Raw genomic sequence first — 19,777 nt, 5'->3', positions numbered from 1 at the left:
CCTGAAGCAGGGGAGGAATTCTACATAAGACGCCCTTTATTACAATGTTTTCCTAGCAGCACAGAACATTAACAACAGGATAGATACCTCCCTTCATAAGGCTCAGTGATTAACTACTCCACTTCTTATGGGTTGCTCATGATGAGCCAGAGAACAAACCGTTCTCATGAGCAAGGGATGAGCTAGAAAGCAACATGGCAACTTAGACGTGTGTGGAAATATTTGACAGAGATGCGATGAGAGGTAGTGAAGCGTCAACATCTTTTCTGGAAGATGGGAGGCACTTATTTTTTTTAAAGCAATAAATTGACACAGAATATAAGCATGTTGGGCCCGAGCTAGATGCAGCATTTTTGCTAGTGTCCACAGTGGGTGCCTTTTGACCATTTTAATTCTGAGGAAAACTTGAGGAAGAATTTTTTTTTTGCGTACACATACATAGAGATGGATGGAATGGATAGGTAGCGGGTAAATTCAGCAAAAATACTTTGTCTGAAACTCTCAATTGTAACATTGATAAAATTGTCTGTAATTCACACTGGGGGCACCCTGTGAATGATTGTGACGTTTTTAGAACAAGAGCCCAGAAAATCTTTACTGTATAAGGTTGATCTTTACTGAACATGGAAGGGGCAGCATGGTGTTACAGTGGTTAGCACGGCTTTTGGGAGCCAGGTACGCGGATTTGATTCCGGCCTTGCGTCACTGTCTGTGTGGAGTTTGCACTTTCTCCCCGTGTCTGCGTGGGTTTCCTCCGGGTGCTCTGGTTTGCTCCCACAGTCCAAAGATATGCAGGTTAGGTAGATTGGCCATGATACATTGCCCCCGAGCGTCCAACGATGTGGTTAGGTGGGTTTACAGGGTTGCGGGGATAGCGTGGGGGAAGTGGGGTGTTCTTTCGGAGGGTCAGTGCAGACTCGATGGGTCAAAAAGCCTCCTTCTGCACTGTAGAGATTCTATGGGATTTTACAAATTTTTCTGGTGCAGAATTGCGCTGGATTAGCTCAGCAGACCTGGCAGCATCTTTGAAGAGAGGAAAAGAGTTAATGTTTCAAGACTGTGTGACTTCTTCAGAGTTAAAGAGAAGGTGGAATGTGATGAATTTTATACTGTTTGAGGGAGGAGAGTAGGTGGAGCAAAATAGGAGGTCAGTGATCGGTATGAGCTTGGAGAAATTGGACAAAGATGTTTAGGGCGTAAGACAAAGAAAGTGTTCTGCTTGCTGGGAGCATAAAATCTATTCTTGTATCTCTATTATTGGCTTCTGAAAAGCATTTTAAGGAGCAAATTAAAACAAAAGTGTGACCTAATCAAGTATTGGAACATCTCTTGAGGTTCTCACATGAAAATAACTTTACCATGCTGCCCATCTTCAAATAAAACATTTTGCAAAATAATCAACACCAAAGATCAAGATAATTCCAAACCACTAAAATAGTTATGTGATGAAAAGGTCTGCACTGGATCTACCGAAGAGCTTTTACACATTATGGAGATGTAGCTGCATTAGGCTGAAGGAGACAGACAAGTGGGGCAGCATGGTAGCACAATGGTTAGCACTGTGGCTTCAAAGCGCCAGGGTCCCAGGTGCGATTCCCTGCTGGGTCACTGTCTGCACGTTCTCCACATGCCTGGGTTTCCTCCGGGTGCTCCGGTTTCCTCCCACAGTCCAAAGACATGCAGGTTAGGTTGATTGGACATGCTAAATTGCCCTTAGTGTCCAAAAAAAACAATGTTAGGAGAGGTTATTGGGTTACGGGGATCGGGTGGAAGGTGAGAAATTGACCAAGCAGTTCAGAACCTATGTGGGTCGGTGCAGATCCAATGGGCCGAATGGTCTCCTTCTGTTTTCTATGTTCTTTGATACAAAATGTTCTATGTTCTTTGATACAAAATGCATCAACATCTAAACTCTTCAACAACACTTGCGAAGACCTGGGAGAAAAAGCAGAAACCTGTGGGGCCAGCTGAAGATCCAGAGTCACTGCAGACAGCCCGTTTATTACAAAGAGACACTGCCTGAAAATGTGAACCGATTTATTCGCAATGAGACTCATAAGACATAGGAGCAGAATTAGGCCATTCGGCCCATCGAGTCTGCTCCGTCATTCGATCGTGGCTGATTTGTTTCTCTTCCTCATTCTCCTGCCTTCTCCCCATAACCCCTGATCCCCTTGACCAAATATATAAGGAATTTAAAAAAGTTGAGGAAGTTTTATTCCGTAGTTTAAAAATCCTCAATGCTGATTGACATATTGGTTGAAAGCATTTGTAATTGCAAAACAAAAATAATAACTAAAGAGACTTTTGGAAAAATGAATATTGCTGATTGTAAGGGAACGCAAATAACAGCTCCTCTTTTGCTTAGCTTCACAAATAACAAGAAAAAAAAAGATGAGAAATTGACCAAGCAGTTCAGAACCTCTAAGAAAACAGTGTTAACCACAAACAAATATACTTTGTACAAGAGGGAAAAGAAGGGACTGTTCAAAATATATACAGAATTTAACAACAGGAAGGAAGGCAACTAAACAGTTATAGAATTCTGTGGTTTACAATTTATATACATAGTTTTTTGAGACAGCAAATTGGACAAATTGGAGCTCAAGACAGCAAAAAAAAGAAACGGTTAATTATCCCAAACCTTAACTAAAATTGCTACTTTTTGGGGAAATATAGATTTTTAAGAAGAACTTTACTATGTAAGAATATCAATAAAATAATCAGCCAAACAAAAATCTATGGGGATGGAATCTATGCTGGATTGGAAACCTGGCTGTAAGAATCAAAAGCTTTGTTTGAATTCGACACAAAAAAAAGGCAGCTTTACACGGGCAAAACAAAAATCAACTTTTTCCAATGTGAAATAATAAAATGTCCAAATTTTCAAAGAAATTAAAGTAGCTGCATACAAAATGATCAGGGGGTTGGATAGGGTGGACAGTGAGAGCCTTCTCCCGCGGATGGATATGGCTGGCACGAGGGGACATAACTTTAAACTGAGGGGTAATAGATATAGGACAGAGGTAGGTTCTTTACGCAAAGAGTAGTGAGGCCGTGGAATGCCCTACCTGCTACAGTAGTGAACTCGCCAACATTGAGGGCATTTAAAAGTTTATTGGATAAACATATGGATGATAATGGCATAGTGTAGGTTAGATGGCTTTTGTTTCGGTGCAACATCGTGGGCCGAAGGGCCTGTACTGCGCTGTATTGTTCTATGTTCTATGTAGCTGCACTCACAAAAAAATCTTGAACCCAGGAGCATGAGGAGCTTTACCATTAAACACTGTTGGATTTTGAAGGGGAGACTTTTGTTAGGTTCAATGAATGAATATGCTGTTCGCTGACAGAGGACAGGTTAGAAAGTGATCAAGTCCCTGAGAGATCCGGAATGCAGCAGGGCAGAAACAGTTCTGTTCCTTCATAAGTTTCTCATTTAAACACAAAACTTTGCCAATGATACAACACTGTTTTTATTAGATATAGGTCTTGGGGCTAAAGGGATATGGGGGGGGGGGGGGGGTTTGCAAAATTCCATGACACCTATCTCTTCAACCAAGCTTTTGGTACCTTGTCAAAAACATTTCCTGTGTGATCCGGTGTCAGATGCGATGCACTATGGGATGTTTTATTACATTAATGGTGCTTTATAAATGAAATTGACAAGCAATGAGATGCTGTAAGTAACTGCGGCTCACTTACAAATGCCTCCTTAGCCTCACCACTCCCCATCTCTGTAAACATCTCTAGCCCCACAGTCCTCCAAGATTTTGGGCTCTAATTCTGGGCTCTCGGACACCCCAGACTTTAATTGCTCCACCACTGGTGGCCGTGCGGTCCACTGCCTGGGCCTTAAACCCTGGAAATTCCTCCCTGAACATCATCACTTCTGTCTCTCTTCCTTTAAGATATTTTGTTACGTTACTGGGCCAGACCCCAATTTATATTAGGATATTGGACGAGATACCCCAACAATTTTTTAATTTGTAAACTGTGAGGAAAGGATACTTCACCCCCAGGAGTGATTCCACTGACAAATAGGGATTTGTCATATTAAAATAAACTTTACTATTAACACAGGATTAACCCCATTAATATCCAAATAAAAAACACTTTTCAATGAACAGTTAAACAGTTATTTAAAAATAAAGAAAGGTCTTGGAGCTTACTTTCCCACCTACTTCTAAAATGTCAATAAAGCAACATCCAATATGGAGCAAATGCCACTTATTAATAAAGTTAACACTCAGTGGCTCACAGATTTATTCACAAAGTGCTTTGCGAGAAGCTTTTATAGGTCAGTCTGAGAAACACAACTCCTTTCCTCAGAATCCACAGCAGAACTCTCAAAAGGAACTAAAAGCAGACACAGGGCAGGGCTGAAAACGAAACTGAAAACAGACCAAGTCCCTCCCATGAGTGGCATCATAGCCTGCTGAGCTAATCTTCAACCAAGCTTTCGGTCCCTTGTCTAAAGTTCCACTACGTGAGCCTGTGTCAGGTGCAATGCACATCAGGATGTTGTACTATGTTAACGGTACTTTATAAATGTAAGTTGTTACTGTAGCTCCATTGACTGTTTTGTCATTGAAGTCTGCAGGGAGATGCAGTTACAAAGATGAATCCCAACAGAATTTTAATTTTTAAAATTAAAAATTTTTATTTTTTATTTTTATAAAGAGTATCCAATTCATTTTTTTCAATTAAGGGATAATTTAGCGTGGCCAATCCACCTACTCTGCACATATTTGGGTTGTGGGGGCGAAACCCACGCAAACACGGGGAGAATGTGCAAACTCCATCCAATAGAATTTTATGCGTGCGAATCATCGCAAACGGTGTTCAGAAAAGTTGCATTGTATTGAGCTTTCTCGGATGCCCAGTTTTCTAAAGGATGTTCCTTTTTGCTTTGCTTTGCAATATTTGAGAGGATGGAGTGCCTTTGTTATATACCCAGTCTTTTTACGAAGAGCATTCTTACATTCACCTCCGATGCCATGAAGGTTTGTGTCTTCCACTGGAGACGAACTTGCTCTTCCGTGAACTTTCTTCTTGTTCTGAAGTTATTTTCAACTCCTTGCTACTCACCAAAGAACCCAAGCTGAACACAGCACTTAACTGACTCAATAGGGGCAGCACGTGGATAGCACTGTGGCTTCACAGCGCCAGGGTCCCAGGTTCGATTCCCGGCTTGGGTCACTGTCTGTGCGGAGTCTGCACGTTCTCCCCGTGTCTGCGTGGGTTTCCTCCTGGTGCTCCAGTTTCCTCCCACAGTCCAAAGATGAGCAGGTTAGGTGGATTGGCCATGATAAATTGCCCTTAGTGACCAAAAAAGGTGAGGAGGAGTTATTGGGTTACGGGGATAGGGTGGAAGTGAGGGCTTAAGTGGGTCGGTGCAGACTCGATGGGCCGAATGGCCTCCTTCTGCACTGTATGTTCTAATAGGTCAGTTCACCAGCTTCCCATAAGAGTGTGGGCTCACCCATTAATCCCCAACAATCCAATCATACTTCCAAACCTGAAAGGCGTTCAAAAGGCATTTCGACAAATACATGGGTAGGATGGGTATAGAGGGGTACGGCACTAGGAAATGCCAAGGGTGATATCATGACTGGTACAGGCTTGGAATGCCGAAGGGCCTCTTGTTCTTTGCTCTACATTCAATTGAGAATGCAGGCCACAATAAGTACCTGCTCAATACTGTCCCTTTGTGCATACAAATTCAGAAAAATCAGGTTCTGTACAGCATGAAACCATGAGTTCCAGCTGTGAGTAAATGAAGGGGAAGCTTGGACAATATATAGTATGGGCATTCACAGATATCTACAAGTAGAAGCTTGCTGAGAATAAGGAAACCATGGGAAATCTGGGAAGCCTAGAGCAATTTGACAATAGAACTGCAGAAATAATCGCAGAAAAAGATTCAAGAAAACAAAAAGAATTGATGGAAATGATGACCATCACATTCTCGATCGATTGCAATCTCTGGTCATTGCTTTTTCAGTTTGCAACAGTGAAACAGTTAGGGACATTGATTAGATTCTGGAGGCATTAGAAGACTGAGTATAGATTGACAAGCTTAGTGAAGAGATGACTAACCATATTCACAGCTGTCACCTGCATCCACAAGACAAGAGGTTCATGCACAAGAGTTTTGGAATAGTGTCACAACTGACCTATAACAAGGAAGTGGTTGAGGAAACTTCACAAGATGCTAGAGTACACAATGAACTTTCAGAGAAAGAGGTTGCAGCTATTGGAATTTGTTACTCTGCTATAACCCACTCGGAAACCACCCTGATTAGGCAGAAAAATTTTGCAAAGTTATACATTTAAAAAAAAACACGTAAGCTTCCACCACATTATTGATGAATAGACTAACAAGTTTTGGGAAATAAAGGTTATAGTCAAAGGTTCAATCATGAGGTTTTCTGATGGAGCCTATAACCCTACTGGTTAGAACAACCTCATATAATAAACAAATACTGATTGCCTGCCAAAAAGCAGATACTTGACATGCATTGGTAGCACTCTGAGTCCTTCCCCAGAGACCCATGGGCACATTCTAGTACTGTTGCCAGTACTGGAGTGACGCATTGTCGGATGTGGCATTAAAAATCAGGCATCATGTGCCTTCCAATTTTTGAAGAATGGTGGAAGTCCTGTCGGTGTCCTGGCCAATGATTATTCATAGATCATAGACTGTACAGTGCAGAAGGAGGCCATTCCGAACATTGAGTCTGCACCGGCCCTGTGGAAAAGGCACCCGACCTAAGCCCACACCTCCACCCTATCCCCGTAACCCCACCTAACCTTTTTTGGACACGGGGCAATTTAACACGGCCAATCCACCTAACCTGCACATCTTTGGACTGTGGGAGGAAACTGGAGCACCCGGAGGAAACCCACGCAGACACAGGGAGAACGTGCAGACTCCACACAGTCACCCAAGCCGAGAATCGAACCTGGGTCCCTGGAGCTGTGAAGCAACAGTGCTTCACATCTGCCGCCATATTCCTCAACCAACATCACCAAAACAGATCACCCAGTTATCATAATGCTGTCTGGAGGAGTTTGGTGTACATAATTTAGCTGCCACATTTCCTACCTTTAAAATTTTTTTTTAGAGTACCCAATTATCTTTTCTCCAACTAAGGGGCAATTTTAGTGTGGCCAATCCACCTAACCTGCACATCTTTGGGGTTGTGGAGGTGAAATCCACGCAAACAAGGGGAGAATGTGCAAACTCCACACAAACAGTGACCCAGAGGTGGGATCGAACCTGTGACCTCGGCGTCGTGAGACAACAGGGCTAACCCACTGCGCCACCGTGCTGCCCTCCATATTTCCTATCTGACAACTGCGACAACATATCAAGATTCATAAATTGAATGGTAGGCACTTTGGAGAGCCCACAAAAGTACTAGTCTTTCTTTTTTACCTCTGATTTTATTGGCATCCGTCTGTCTCAGGAGACTGCGCCCAGGGTGTATTGAACATTCTGTATTGAACATCACTACGTATGAAGCATATATCTAACTAGGGTCACTCCAGATTTATCTAATTTCTGTTTTCAAAGTAACCATTGAATCTCTACAGGTAGCGTATTCCAGAACATCATAACTCACTGTGTAGGGACAAGCTTTCTTACATCACTTCTGGCTCTTTGCCAATTGCCTTTAATCTACTAACTCTGCTGCCATCGGAAACACTTTCTCCTTATCTACTCCATTAAAACCCTTCAAGGTATTAAATCCCCACCAAATCTTCCTTAATCTTCTCTTTTCTCTCTCTCCACGTGCCTAAAGTCTTTCGTCCTGGACACCATTCTAATAAATCCCCTCTGCATCCTCTTCAAGGCTTTGACATTCTTCGAAAGGTGCGGAGCCCAAAATTGGACATAGTATTCTAGTTGGGGATCAACAGTATTTTATAATAGTATAAGCATAACTTGCTGGCTTTGGGACTCTTTTGCATTATTAATAAATCCTCAGAATCCTATTTGTCTTTTTAACAGCCTTCTCAACTTGTCTTACCACCTACAAAGATAACCTTCAAAGACCTAGAGATCGGTTTCTGTATCCTCTTCTAAAATTGTACCATTCCGTTTATGTTGCTTCTCTTCACTCTTCTTAAAAAAGTGAAAAGCCACACTTGTGTTGAATTTCATCTGACACACATCTGCCCATTTCACTAGTCTGTCCATGTCCTTCCAAAGTCTGCTCTGTACAAAACTCACTCTTCACATTTCCAAGTTTCATGTCGTCTGTAATCTCTGAAATTGTTGAAAAATGGGAGCCCTTCAAAGAGGAGAGTAGTTTGGGCATAGAGTAGACACCTCCATGGGGAAACGTTAAGCCATCCAAATCTAGACCTCCGTCAATGATGAAAGAAAAAGGGAGATTAAAATGAAACAGAAAGGGGGGATTTAAGCCAATGTAAGAAACATAATACAATCGAGAACCAAGCTGAATATTTAAAAAAAATAAGAGTCACAAAGAGAGAGAGAGAGATTGGTTGGCTGGTAACATAAAAGGGAATCCAAAAGGGGGCTGGTTTAGCACAGTGGGTGCTTGCTTGCAATTCAGAGCAATGCCAGCAGCACGGGTTCAATTCCCGTACCAGCCTCCCCGATCAGGCACCGGAATGTGGCGACCAGGGGCTTTTCTCAGTAACTACATCGAAGCCTACTTATGACAATAAGCGATTATTATTATTATAATAAAAGTCTCTTATAGCACTGCTGCCTCACAGCGCTGAGGATCCGGATTCTATCCCGGCCCCGGGTCACTGTCCGTGTGGAGTTTGCACATTCTCCCCGTGTCTGTGTGGGTCTCACCCTAACAACCCAAAGATGTGCAGGGTAGGTGGATTGGCTATGCTAAAATTGTCCCTTAATTGGGAAAAAAAATTAGGCACTTTAAATTTATTTTAAAAAATGAACACAAAAGAATAATGGAAGGAATGGTGGGCCAATTAGTGACCAAAAAGAAGATTCCCTGTGGGAGCACAGGGCAGGACTGGGGAGTACTCTTTTTATATCTATCTTCACTAGACAGGGTGATGGGTGTGATCAAAGAAAAAGCTTCTAGGTGTCATTTGTCGCGGGTTTTGCTGGGGGTTTCCTGCCGGCTCTTCCACATTTGTCAGGACCAGTACTGAACAACGTCTACCTGAGGACTCCCTGGGATGGCTGTTAGATGCCGGTAGTCTCAGATGAGTAGGCCTTAGTAGGCTTACAGCCTACTTAAGCGAACGCGGCTTGGCCCCGCCCATTGTGGGCGTGATTCCGGTCGCGCTGCCTCACGGGACGTAGATAGATCACACGAGTCATAATGACTGCCAGGAAACCCACGGGAGGTTTCACCTGGCATCTACTCGCCACGCCGCGCTCCCGTGGTAAGGCACAACGTAGCTGGTAGTTCGTGCCTGATGTTTCTAATTCAGTGATAGCGGAGATGGCAACAATACGGATTAGGATAGATAACAAGGAGGTACTTAAAAGGTTGCTAGTCCTTGGGCAGACGGTGGCATACTGGCATTATCACTGAACTAGTAATAGATTTCATAGACTTTAGAGTGCAGAAGGAAGCCATTCGGCCCATGGAGTCTGCACTGGCCCTTGGAAAGAGCACCCGACCCAAGCTCACACCTCCACCCTATCCCCATAACCCAGTAACCCCAGCTAACCTTTTCTGGACACTAAGGACAATTTATCATGGCCAATCCACCTAACCGGCACATCTTTGGACTGTGGGAGGAAACTGGAGGACCCGGAGGAAACCCACGTAGACACGGGGGAAACGTGCAGACTCCGCACAGATAGCGATCCAAGCCGGGAATTGAACCTGGGACCCTGGAGCTGTGAAGCAACACCACTATTCTACCGTGCTGCCCAATCCAGAGACCCAGGACAAAATCTTGGGACATGGTTTCAAATCCCACCATGGCAGATGGTGAAATTTGAATTCAATTAAAAATCTGGAAGTAAATGACAAAATGAAAATGAATGAAAATCGCTTATTGTCACAAGTAGGCTTCAAATGAAGTTACTGTGAAAAGCTCCTAGTCACCACATTCCGGCGCCTGTTCGGGTAAGCTGGTACGGGAATTGAACCCGCGCTGTTGGCCTTGTTCTGCATCACAAACCAGCTGTCTAGCCCACTGAGCTAAACCAGCAAAACCATCGTTGATTGTCGTAAAAACCTTTATTATTATTATTATCTGGTTCACTGATGTCCTGTAGGGAAGGAAATCCACCAGGCCATAGATGACTCCAGATCCATAGAAATATGGTTGACTCTTAAATGCTCTCTGAAATGGAGGACAGTTAGGGCTGGACAATAAATGCTGGCCCAGCCAGTGACACCCATATTCCATAAAAATACATTTTTATAAAATGACCTCAGAACTCCTGAGTGATTGAAGTTCAACCTGGCTTTGTAATACTAATTATTAATGGTCCTGCAGCAAGAAGTTAGGGAGCTAGGTAGCAAATTGAAAAGCAGCGCCTCAAATGTTGCAGTGTCTGGATTACGGTTATTCATGAAGGCCTTCTCAACCTTACCCCTCGTCAGAGCTGTGGAGATCCTCAGGTTAAATCTCCACCAGTCAGCTCTCCCCCTCAAAGGGGAAAGCAGCCTATGGTCATCTGAGACTATGGCGACTTGATCGTACCTTACCGGTACCACGTGCTAGTGAGTATAGGAATAGGAGAAGAGAGCAGATGAATGCGTGATTGAAGAGATGGTGCAGGAGGGAGGGTTTTAGTTTCCTGGATCCATTTCTGGGGAATGGGGCAGCATGGTAGCGCAGTGGGTTAGCTCTGCCGCCTCACGGTGCTGAGGTCCCAGGTTCGATCTTGGCTCTGGGTCACTGTCCATGTGGAATTTGCACATTCTCCCCGTGTTTGTGTGGGTTTCGCCCCCACAACCCAAAGATGTGCAGGGTAGGTGGATTGGCCACGCTAAATTGCCCCTTAATTGGAAAAAATGAATTGGGTATTCTAAATTTTTTTTTTTAATTCTGGGGAAGGTGGGGCCTGTACAAGTCAGGCTGGTTGCACCTGAACCGTGGTAGCAGGGGGTGGCGAGAGCAGTCTGGAAGTCAGAGCAAAGGGAGACATGTTCAGGCACAAGGGAATATGACACGGTTGGATGACATTTATTTTAATGCAAAGAGGCTTACAGGTAAGGCTGATGAATTGAGGGCATTGATTCACATGGGACTATGATGTTATTGCTATCACAAAGACATGGTTGAGGGAGGGGTAAGGCTGGCAGTTCAATATTCCTGGGTATAGAATTTTCAGTCGAGACAGCAGGGCCTCCTCAATTGAGGCCATACGGGTGGAACTTAAAAACAAAAAAGGGGCGATCACATCGCTGGGAGTGCACTGTAGGCCCCCAACAGACATGGAGAGGTAAAAGAGCAGATATGTTGATAATCTCAGAAAAGTGTAAAAAAAAATTAGTGTAATAATAATAACGGATTTCAATTTTCCCAATATTAATTGGAATAGGCAAAATGTGAAAGGCTGAGGGGACAGAATTCTTGAAGTGCATTCAGGAAAGCTTTTTCAGCAGGCACATAGAAAGTCCTCTGACTTAATTTTCGGGAATGAAGCAGGGCAGATGGTAGAGGTGTCAGTGGGGGAGCATTTCTGTGAGTAACCATAACTCAATAAGACTTTAGGTCATTATAGACAAGGACAAAAGGTGGACTGGAAATGAGGTTTCTGAATTGGGAGAAGGGCAACTTTAATAGGATAAAATAGGATCTGGCCAAAGGGGACTGGGAGCAGCTACTTGTGGGAAGATCCACATGAGAGCAGTGGAAATCATTCAAAAAGGAAACAGAGTGTACAATGCCAACACATTCCCGTAAAGGTAAAGGGTGGGACCAACAAATCCAGAAAACCCTGGATGTCAAGGAAAATGCTGGATTGGATAGGGAAAAAAAAGGAAGGCTTATGGCAGATTCAAGGGGCTCAAAACAGTGGATTGCCCTAGGAGGAATATAGAAAATGCAGCGAATTGGGGCGACACGGTGGCGCAGTGGTTAGCACTGCTGCCTCACGGCTCTGAGGACCGGAGTTCGATCCCGGCCCTGGGTTACTGTCCGTGTGGAATTTGCACATTCTCCCCGTGTCTGCATGGGTCTCAGCCGCACAACCCAAAAGGATGTGCAGACTGGGTGAATTGGCCACGCTAAATTGCCCCTTAATTAGAAAAAATGAATTGGGTACTGTAAATTTTTTTTTTTTTTTTTTAAATAGGAAATGCAGGGAGGGTACTTAAAAGCGAAATTAGGAGAGCGAAGAGGGGGCATAAAATAACACTGGTGGGCAAAATTTTAAAAAATCCCAAGGTGTCTTATAAATAAATTAAGGGCAAGAGGGTAACCAGGGAAATAATAAGGCCCATTAGGGACCAAAATGTCAACCTCTGTGTGGAGATGTATTAAAGTATTAAATGGGTATTTTGCATCTGTGTTCACTATGCAGAAGGACGATGTAGGTACAGAAAGCAGGGAGAGCATCTTCTCTCAGGACATAAACAGACCAGTAAAATGGCTGATGAAATATAATGCAGAAATAATAATAATAATCTTTATTGTCACAAGTAGGCTTACATTAACACTGCAATAAAGTTGCTGTGAAAAGCCTCTAGTCGCCACATTCCGGCGCCTGTTCGGGTACACTGAGGGAGAATTCAGAGTGTCCAAATTACCCAACAGCACATCTTTCGGGACTTGTGGGAGGAAACCGGAGCACCCGGAGGAAACCCACGCAGACACAGGGAGAACGTGCAGACTCCACACAGACAGTGACCCAAGCCGGGAATCAAACCTGGGACCATGGCGCTGTGAAGTAACAGTGCTAACCACTGTGCTACCGTGCCACCCCAGAAAAGGGGAAAGTGTTTCATTTTGATAGATTATCATAGAATTTACAGTGCAGAAGAGTGAAAGGTAATATGAACTAAATGGTACAATGTTAACGGGAACAGAGAGACCTCGAATATTTGTGTAAAAATATTTGAAAATGGCAGGCCAAGTGTTAGATTTGTTTGTGGGAGAGCACTTTGGAGATAGTGACCACAATTCGGTGACTTTCACTATAGCAACGGAGAGGGATAGGAACATATGGCAGGGAAAGGTTTATAACTGGGAGAAGGCTAATTATGATGCGATTAGGCAAGAATTAGAGAGCACAAGATGGAAACAGGAACTGTCAGGGATAGGCACAATTGAGATGTGGAGCTTGTTCAAGGAGCAAATACTACGTGTCCTTGATATGTATGTCCCTGTCAGGCAGGGAGGATATGGTCGAGTGAGGTTTACAAGAGGTTGAATGTCTTGTCAAGAGGAAGAAGGGGGCTTATGTAAGGATGAGAAAACAAGGTTCAGTTAGGGCACTTGAGGGATACAAGATAGCTAGGATGGAGCTCAAGAAAGGGCTTAGGAGAGCTAGGAAGAGGCATGAGAAGTCCTTGGCGGGTAGGATCAAGGAAAACCCCAAGGCTTTTTACACATATGTGAGGAATAAAAGAATGACCAAGGTGAAGTTAGGGCCGGTCAAGGACAGTAGTGGGAACGTGTGCATAGAGTCTGAAGATATAGGAGAGGCCCTAAATGAATACTTTTCTTCACTGTTCACAAATGGGAGGGGCCATGTTGTTGAGGAGGATAGTGCGATACAGGCTGGTAGGCTGGAGGAGGTAGATATTCGGAAGGAAGGTGTGTTAGAAATTTTGAGAATCCTGAGGATAGAAAGGTCCCCTGGGCCTGATGGGATATATCCTAGGATTCTTTGGGAGGCGAGGGATGAGGTTGCAGAGCCTTTGGCTTTGATCTTTATGTCCTCACTGTCTGCAGGAATAGTGCCAGAAGACTGGAGAGAGGCGAATGTTGTCCCCTTGTTCAAGAAAGGGAATAGGTATAACCCTGGGAATTATAGGCCGATTAGTCTCACTTCGGTCATCGGTAAATTATTGGAAAAGGGTCCTGAGGGATAGGATTTATGATCATTTGGAAAGATGCAGCTTAATCCAGGATCGTCAGCACGGATTTGTGAAGGTTAAGTCTTGCCTCACAAGTTTGATTGTATTCTTTGAGGAGGTAACTAAGTACATAGATGAAGGTAGAGCAGTTGATGTCGTATACATGGATTTTAGTAAGGCGTTTGATAAGGTGCCCCATGGTCGGCTCATGCAGAAAGTAAGGAAGCATGGCATAGAGGGAAATGTGGCCGATTGGATCAGTAACTGGCGATCACATAGAAGACAGAGGATGGTGGTAGATGGTAAATTTTCATCCTGGAGCCCAGTCACCAGCGGTGTACCACAGGGATCAGTGCTGGGTCCTCTGCTATTTGTGATTTTTATCAATGGCTTGGATGATGGAGTTGAAGGTTGGGTTAGTAAATTTGTCGATGACACCAAGATTGGTGGAGTAGTGGATAATGTGGAGAGCTGTTGTAGGCTGCAAAGAGACATTGATAGGATGCAAAGCTAGGCTGAAAAGTGGCAGATGGAGCTAGGCTGAAAAGTGGCAGTTTAACCCTGATAAGTGTGAGGTGATTCATTTTGGTAGGACAAATTTGAATGCAGATTATATGGTTAACGGTACGGTTCTGAAGAATGTGGAGGAACAGAGAGATCTCGGAGTTCATGTCCACAGATCTCTGAAGGTTGCCGTGGATAGAGCTGTGAAGAAGGCTTATAGTGTGTTAGCGTTTATTAACAGGGGGATTGAGTTTAAGGGCCGTGAGATTATGCTGCAACTGTACGAGACCTTGGTTAGACCACATTTGGAGTATTGTGTGCAGTTCTGGTCACCTCATTATAGGAAGGATGTGGAAGCATTGGAAAGGGTGCAAAGGAGATTTACCAGGATGCTGCCTGGATTGATGGGTGGGTCTTATGAGGAAAGGTTGAGGGAGCTAGCGCTTTTCTCATTGGAGCGAAAGAGGATGAGAGGTGATTTAATTGAGATGTATAAGATGATGAGAGGGATAGAGTGGACGTTCAGTGACTTTTTCCTCGGGTGGATGTAGCTGTTACAAGGGGGCATAACTATAAGGTTCATGGTGGAAGATATGGGAGGGATGTCAGAGGTAGGTTTGTTCGTGGACTCGGACACCTTAGGAACTTTCAAGCGGTTATTGGATAGGCATATGGAGTGCACTAGAATGATTGGGAGTAGGTTGATTTGATTTTAATTTCAGACTAGTTCGGCACAACATCGTGGGCCAAAGGGCCTGTATTGTGCTGTACAGTTCTATGTTCTATTATTAAAAATGCATATGTGCTGGTGGCATTCGTGAGCGGAGCGGTTGCAGCAAAAAGACTCCTGCAGGTCCACGAAGTCGGGGCTATTTCAGGGGGTCTCCGGGGGAAAAAAAATTAAACTCCCGCGAAATCGGGAGCAGAGGAACTGGGCCCTCAGGAGGGGAGCGATCCGGTGGCACCCCCCCTCCCCCCCCCCCGCCTCCCGCCTCCCACCCCCCCCCAACGCATGGCAGCAGAGCGCAGGGCAGGACAAGCGGTGGCCAGGACCAAAGCGGCGGCCCAGACCGAAGCGGGGGCCGAACCTGCAGGGAGGAAGGAACGGAGGAGCGACTGACGACAACCCCCCCCCCCACTCCGGCAACAGGGGAGCGCACGGTGCAACGAGCGGTGGCCCGGACCAAACAGCGGGGACAGCAGCGGGGAGTGATCAACCGACTGACCTCCCCCCCCACCTCCCCATTGGCAGCGACCACCACGAGGCAGGAACAAAGAGGGACTCCCGACCAGAAGCCTCTCTCTCTCTCGACCTGGGTGATTGAGGGAAAAGGATGGAAAAAAGAACTTTTGCAAAAACAAAACTTTAAAAGAAAACTTTTAAAACTATTAAAAATTCTTTTGGCACTTTTTTTCTCTCTTTTTCTCACCCAAAACAAGTTCACCTGAGAAGAATTTTATAAAAGAGGAAAAATAAAGTGGTACGGGAGAGAAGAAGAAAAAGGGAAGAAACAAAAAAAAAAAAAGGGTCGGGGAAAAAGGGGCAGAAAAAAAGGGGGGGAGAAAATGCCAGAATGGTGCCAAAGCAGAAGGAAGAAGGGCACCAAAGGCAGACGGGGCAATGGGCGAGCCAGTTCAGACAAGCTATTCAGCGCACGAAGAGGCAGAACAGAAGTATCGCCACATCAAAAAGAGCTGGGCAGACAAGTGCACTCTCCCCCGGGGCCAGGGGGGAGCTGGAAAGGGAAGGCAGCCGTTGCCGATGCGCTGAGGGAACATCAGCAGGTAAACGAGGCAGAGGATAGGGCAGACATAGAGGCCGCAGTGCAGGTAGCAATGGCCAAGGCCCAGACGGAGGTGCAGCAGGCCCTGGGCAGAGCAGAGGAGAAATTAGATGCCCAAGGGGAGAAACTGGAAGCCCAAGAGGCAACCATTAAGGAGCTGGAGAAAGCAGCGACTGACATGAGCGACCGGATCACGGCCCTGGAGAGGGAGGTGGCGAGACTGGGCACAACACAGGGGAGCTTGAAGGGCAGGGTGGACGACCAGGAAAACCACTCGAGGAGGCAAAATGTCAGGATAACGGGCTTACCAGAGGGGATCGAGGGTAGAAACCCCATGACATACATGGCCGAGATGCTGGGCAACTTATGGGGAGGAAAACCTTTCCCAACCCACCAGAAATGGACAGAGTACACCGGTCGCTGCGCCTGAAGCCCAAGGCAGGGGACCACCCGAGAACAGTTATAGATAAACTGCACCGGTACCAAGATAGGGAAACAATCCTGCGCTGGGCCAGGAAAAACAGAACCTGCAAATGGGAAGGACACGCCATTAGAATCTACGAGGACATTGGGGCAGACCTAGCCAGGAGATGGGCCGAGTTTAATAGAGCGAAAGCATCTCTTCACAAGAGCAAAGTGCGTTTTGGTATGCTGTACCCAGCAAAACTCTAGGTCACATACCAAGAAAGAGAATACTCCTTTACAGCCCCTGCCGAAGCAAACAAGTTTGTCGAAGAACACGGGCTGGAAGACCACCAGCGAGGGTAGAAACGAGGGCCCCCTGGCAAGGGGCAACAACACGCCGACGGGGGGGGTGTGGGGAGGGGTGAGGAAACGCCAGGCGCCCCCGTCACGGCGAGCGCATCCTGAACAAAGAGCAAACCACTACCCGAAGGACCGCTTCAGGTGGGAGGCCAGGCCCCAGCATGAGGGAACGAGAGTAGCGGAGAAGGGAGAGCAAGCACGAGGAGTGCAGGGTAGGATAGGGGAAGAGCGGGTAGAAAACCCGCAGAGGCCGGACAGGGGAGAATCGAGACAGTAACTCCCGAGAGGGGGGCCACCGAACTAGCAGGAAAGCTAGCGCCGGGGGCATGCAACAAAGCAGGGCCGCAGCACACCCCAACAGGGGGGGGGGAGCCAGGTTGGGGACCACTCAACAGAGACGGGAGAGCAAACGGGGATGGGAACAGGGGAAAGAGGGACAAAGGAGGGGTATACGGGAGAGGGGAGAAAAGGGCGAGACCGGGAGAGTGGGGGACACAGGGAAGGAGGGGGGGCACAGTGAAGGAGGGACAAACAAGGTTAGAAAAGGAATAGGGCTACAAAGTGCCACAACCAAAGGCTCGAAACAAGGAATCGCTGCAAGCACCCACCCAATACGGTCTCTGGGCGAAGGGAGACCCCAGAGTGCAGGGGGCTACCTGCATGGCGGACGCACAGTGGGTGGCCATGTCGGGTGCCCCGGGACAAAGGGAAACCCCGGAGCGCAGGGACTTGACCGCATGGAGAGAGCAGTGACAGCAGCCATCCTGGACAGCCCCCTAACAAAGGGAAATCCCTGAGGGCAAGGGCGCGTCCACCAGGTAAGTATGGTTAATCCCACAGGAATGAGGGGTCAGAAGCCCCCCACCAGGATAGTCACCTCGAACATAAGGGGACTCAACGGCCCAGTGAAGAGATCCAGAGTCCTCACGCACCTAAGAAATATGAGGGCTGACATAGTCTTCCTCCAAGAGACACACCTAAGAGAGCAGGACCGACTGCGGGTAAGAAAGGGCTGGGTGGGACAGACCTACCATTCCTGCTGTGGGACAAGGGCCAGGGCAGTGGCGATATTGATCGGCAAGAGGACGATGTTTAGGGCGACAAGGACGGTTACGGACCCAGGGGGACGGTTCGTCATGGTCAGCGGGGCCCTGGATGGGGCACCGGTAGTATTAGTTAACGTGTTCGCACCCAACTGGGACGACACGAGCTTCATCAAGAAGACTATGGCAGAAATCCCTGACATAGCGACGCATTGACTAATCATGGCCGGGGGGACGGACAGTGAGAGCCTTTTTCCTCGGATGGTAATGTCCAGCACAAGGGGACATAACTTTAAATTGAGGACAGATGTCAGAGGTAGATTCTTTACTCAGAGAGTAGTAAGGGCGTGGAATGCCCTGCCTGCAACAGTAGTGGACTCGCCAACACTAAGGGCATTGGATAGACATATGGACGATAAGGGAATAGTGTAGATGGGCTTTAGAGTGGTTTCACAGGTTGGCGCAACATCGGGGACCGAATGGCCTGTACTGCGCTGTAATGTTCTATGTTCTATGGGAGCGGTGGACCCCTGGAGGTTTGCCCACCCGTGGGAGAAGGAATTCTCTTTCTTCTCCCCAGTACACAACGTATACACCAGAATTGACTTCTTTGTGGTGGGGAAAACGGTGCTTCCGAGGACAGACAAGTGGAATACTCCGCAATTGTGATACCAGACCACGCTCCACACTACATGGACGTGAGGCTGGAGACGGGCAGGGCCCAACGCCCCACATGGAGGTTGGACGTTGCCCTACTAGCTGACAAGGCCTTCAACAAAAGGAAATCACGGGCCATAGCAGAGTACACAGAGAACAACCAGAACGGTGAGGTCTCACCCTCCAAGTTCTGGGAAGCGCTAAAGGCCGTACTAAGAGGGGAAATCATCGCTTTCAAAGCGCGAAGAGGTAGGGAGGAAAGGGCAGCCAGGCAGCAGCTGGTCGACTCCATACTGGAGGTAGACCGTAAACACTCCGAGGCCCTGACTGTAGAGCTCCTGGCGGAGAGGAAAGAGCTACAAAGGAACTTTGATCTGCTCTCCACCAGGAAAGCAGTGCACCAACTCCGCCAGGCACGTGGGACCCGATACGAACACGGAGACAAAGCCAGCCGCCTGTTGGCACACCAGTTGAGAAAGCAGGCAGCCAACAGAGAAATTGCACAAATCAGAGATACCAGAGGCACATTAGAAACAGAAACAGAAAAGATCAACAAAACCTTCAAGGCCTTCTACCAAGGGCTGTACACCTCTGAGCCCCCAATGGGGGAGTCCAGGATGAAATGGTTCCTTGATGGACTGGACATTCCAGTCGTGGGGGAGAGCAGAAAACGGGGCTTGGAAGCACCACTATCACTGGGAGTCATCATGGACAGCATTAGCTCCATGCAGGTGGGGAAGGCGCTGGGACCCGACGGGTTCCTGGCGGACTTCTACAAAAGATTTGCGACAGCACTGGCCCCGCACCTGCGGGAGATGTTCAGAGACTCGCTAGCTAGGGGCACACTGCCACCCACGCTAGCACAGGCCTCAATCTCACGGATACCTAAGAAAGACAAAGACCCAACAGAATGTGGGTCATACAAACCCATCTCACTGCTGAATGCAGACGCCAAAATACTGGCCAAAATCCTAGCCAAAAGGCTAGAAGACTGTGTACCTGAGATGGTCGCAGAGGA

The 19,777-nt window shown here is 46.5% G+C and overlaps 1 protein-coding gene across 4 annotated transcripts in view; it reads right to left on the bottom strand.

Annotated features, from left to right (window-relative positions):
- The window catches only part of ptpn9a (protein tyrosine phosphatase non-receptor type 9a), a 278,081-nt gene that overhangs the window by 136,908 nt on the left and 121,396 nt on the right, over nt 1-19,777 (bottom strand). The gene's annotated exons all lie outside the window — the stretch shown is intronic.

This window comes from Scyliorhinus torazame, chromosome 30, assembly GCF_047496885.1.
Source record: "Scyliorhinus torazame isolate Kashiwa2021f chromosome 30, sScyTor2.1, whole genome shotgun sequence".
NCBI classification, from domain to species: Eukaryota; Metazoa; Chordata; class Chondrichthyes; order Carcharhiniformes; family Scyliorhinidae; genus Scyliorhinus; species Scyliorhinus torazame.
The sequence above is the reverse complement of the archived record's forward strand: the minus strand, read 5'-3'. Positions and strand labels throughout refer to the sequence as shown.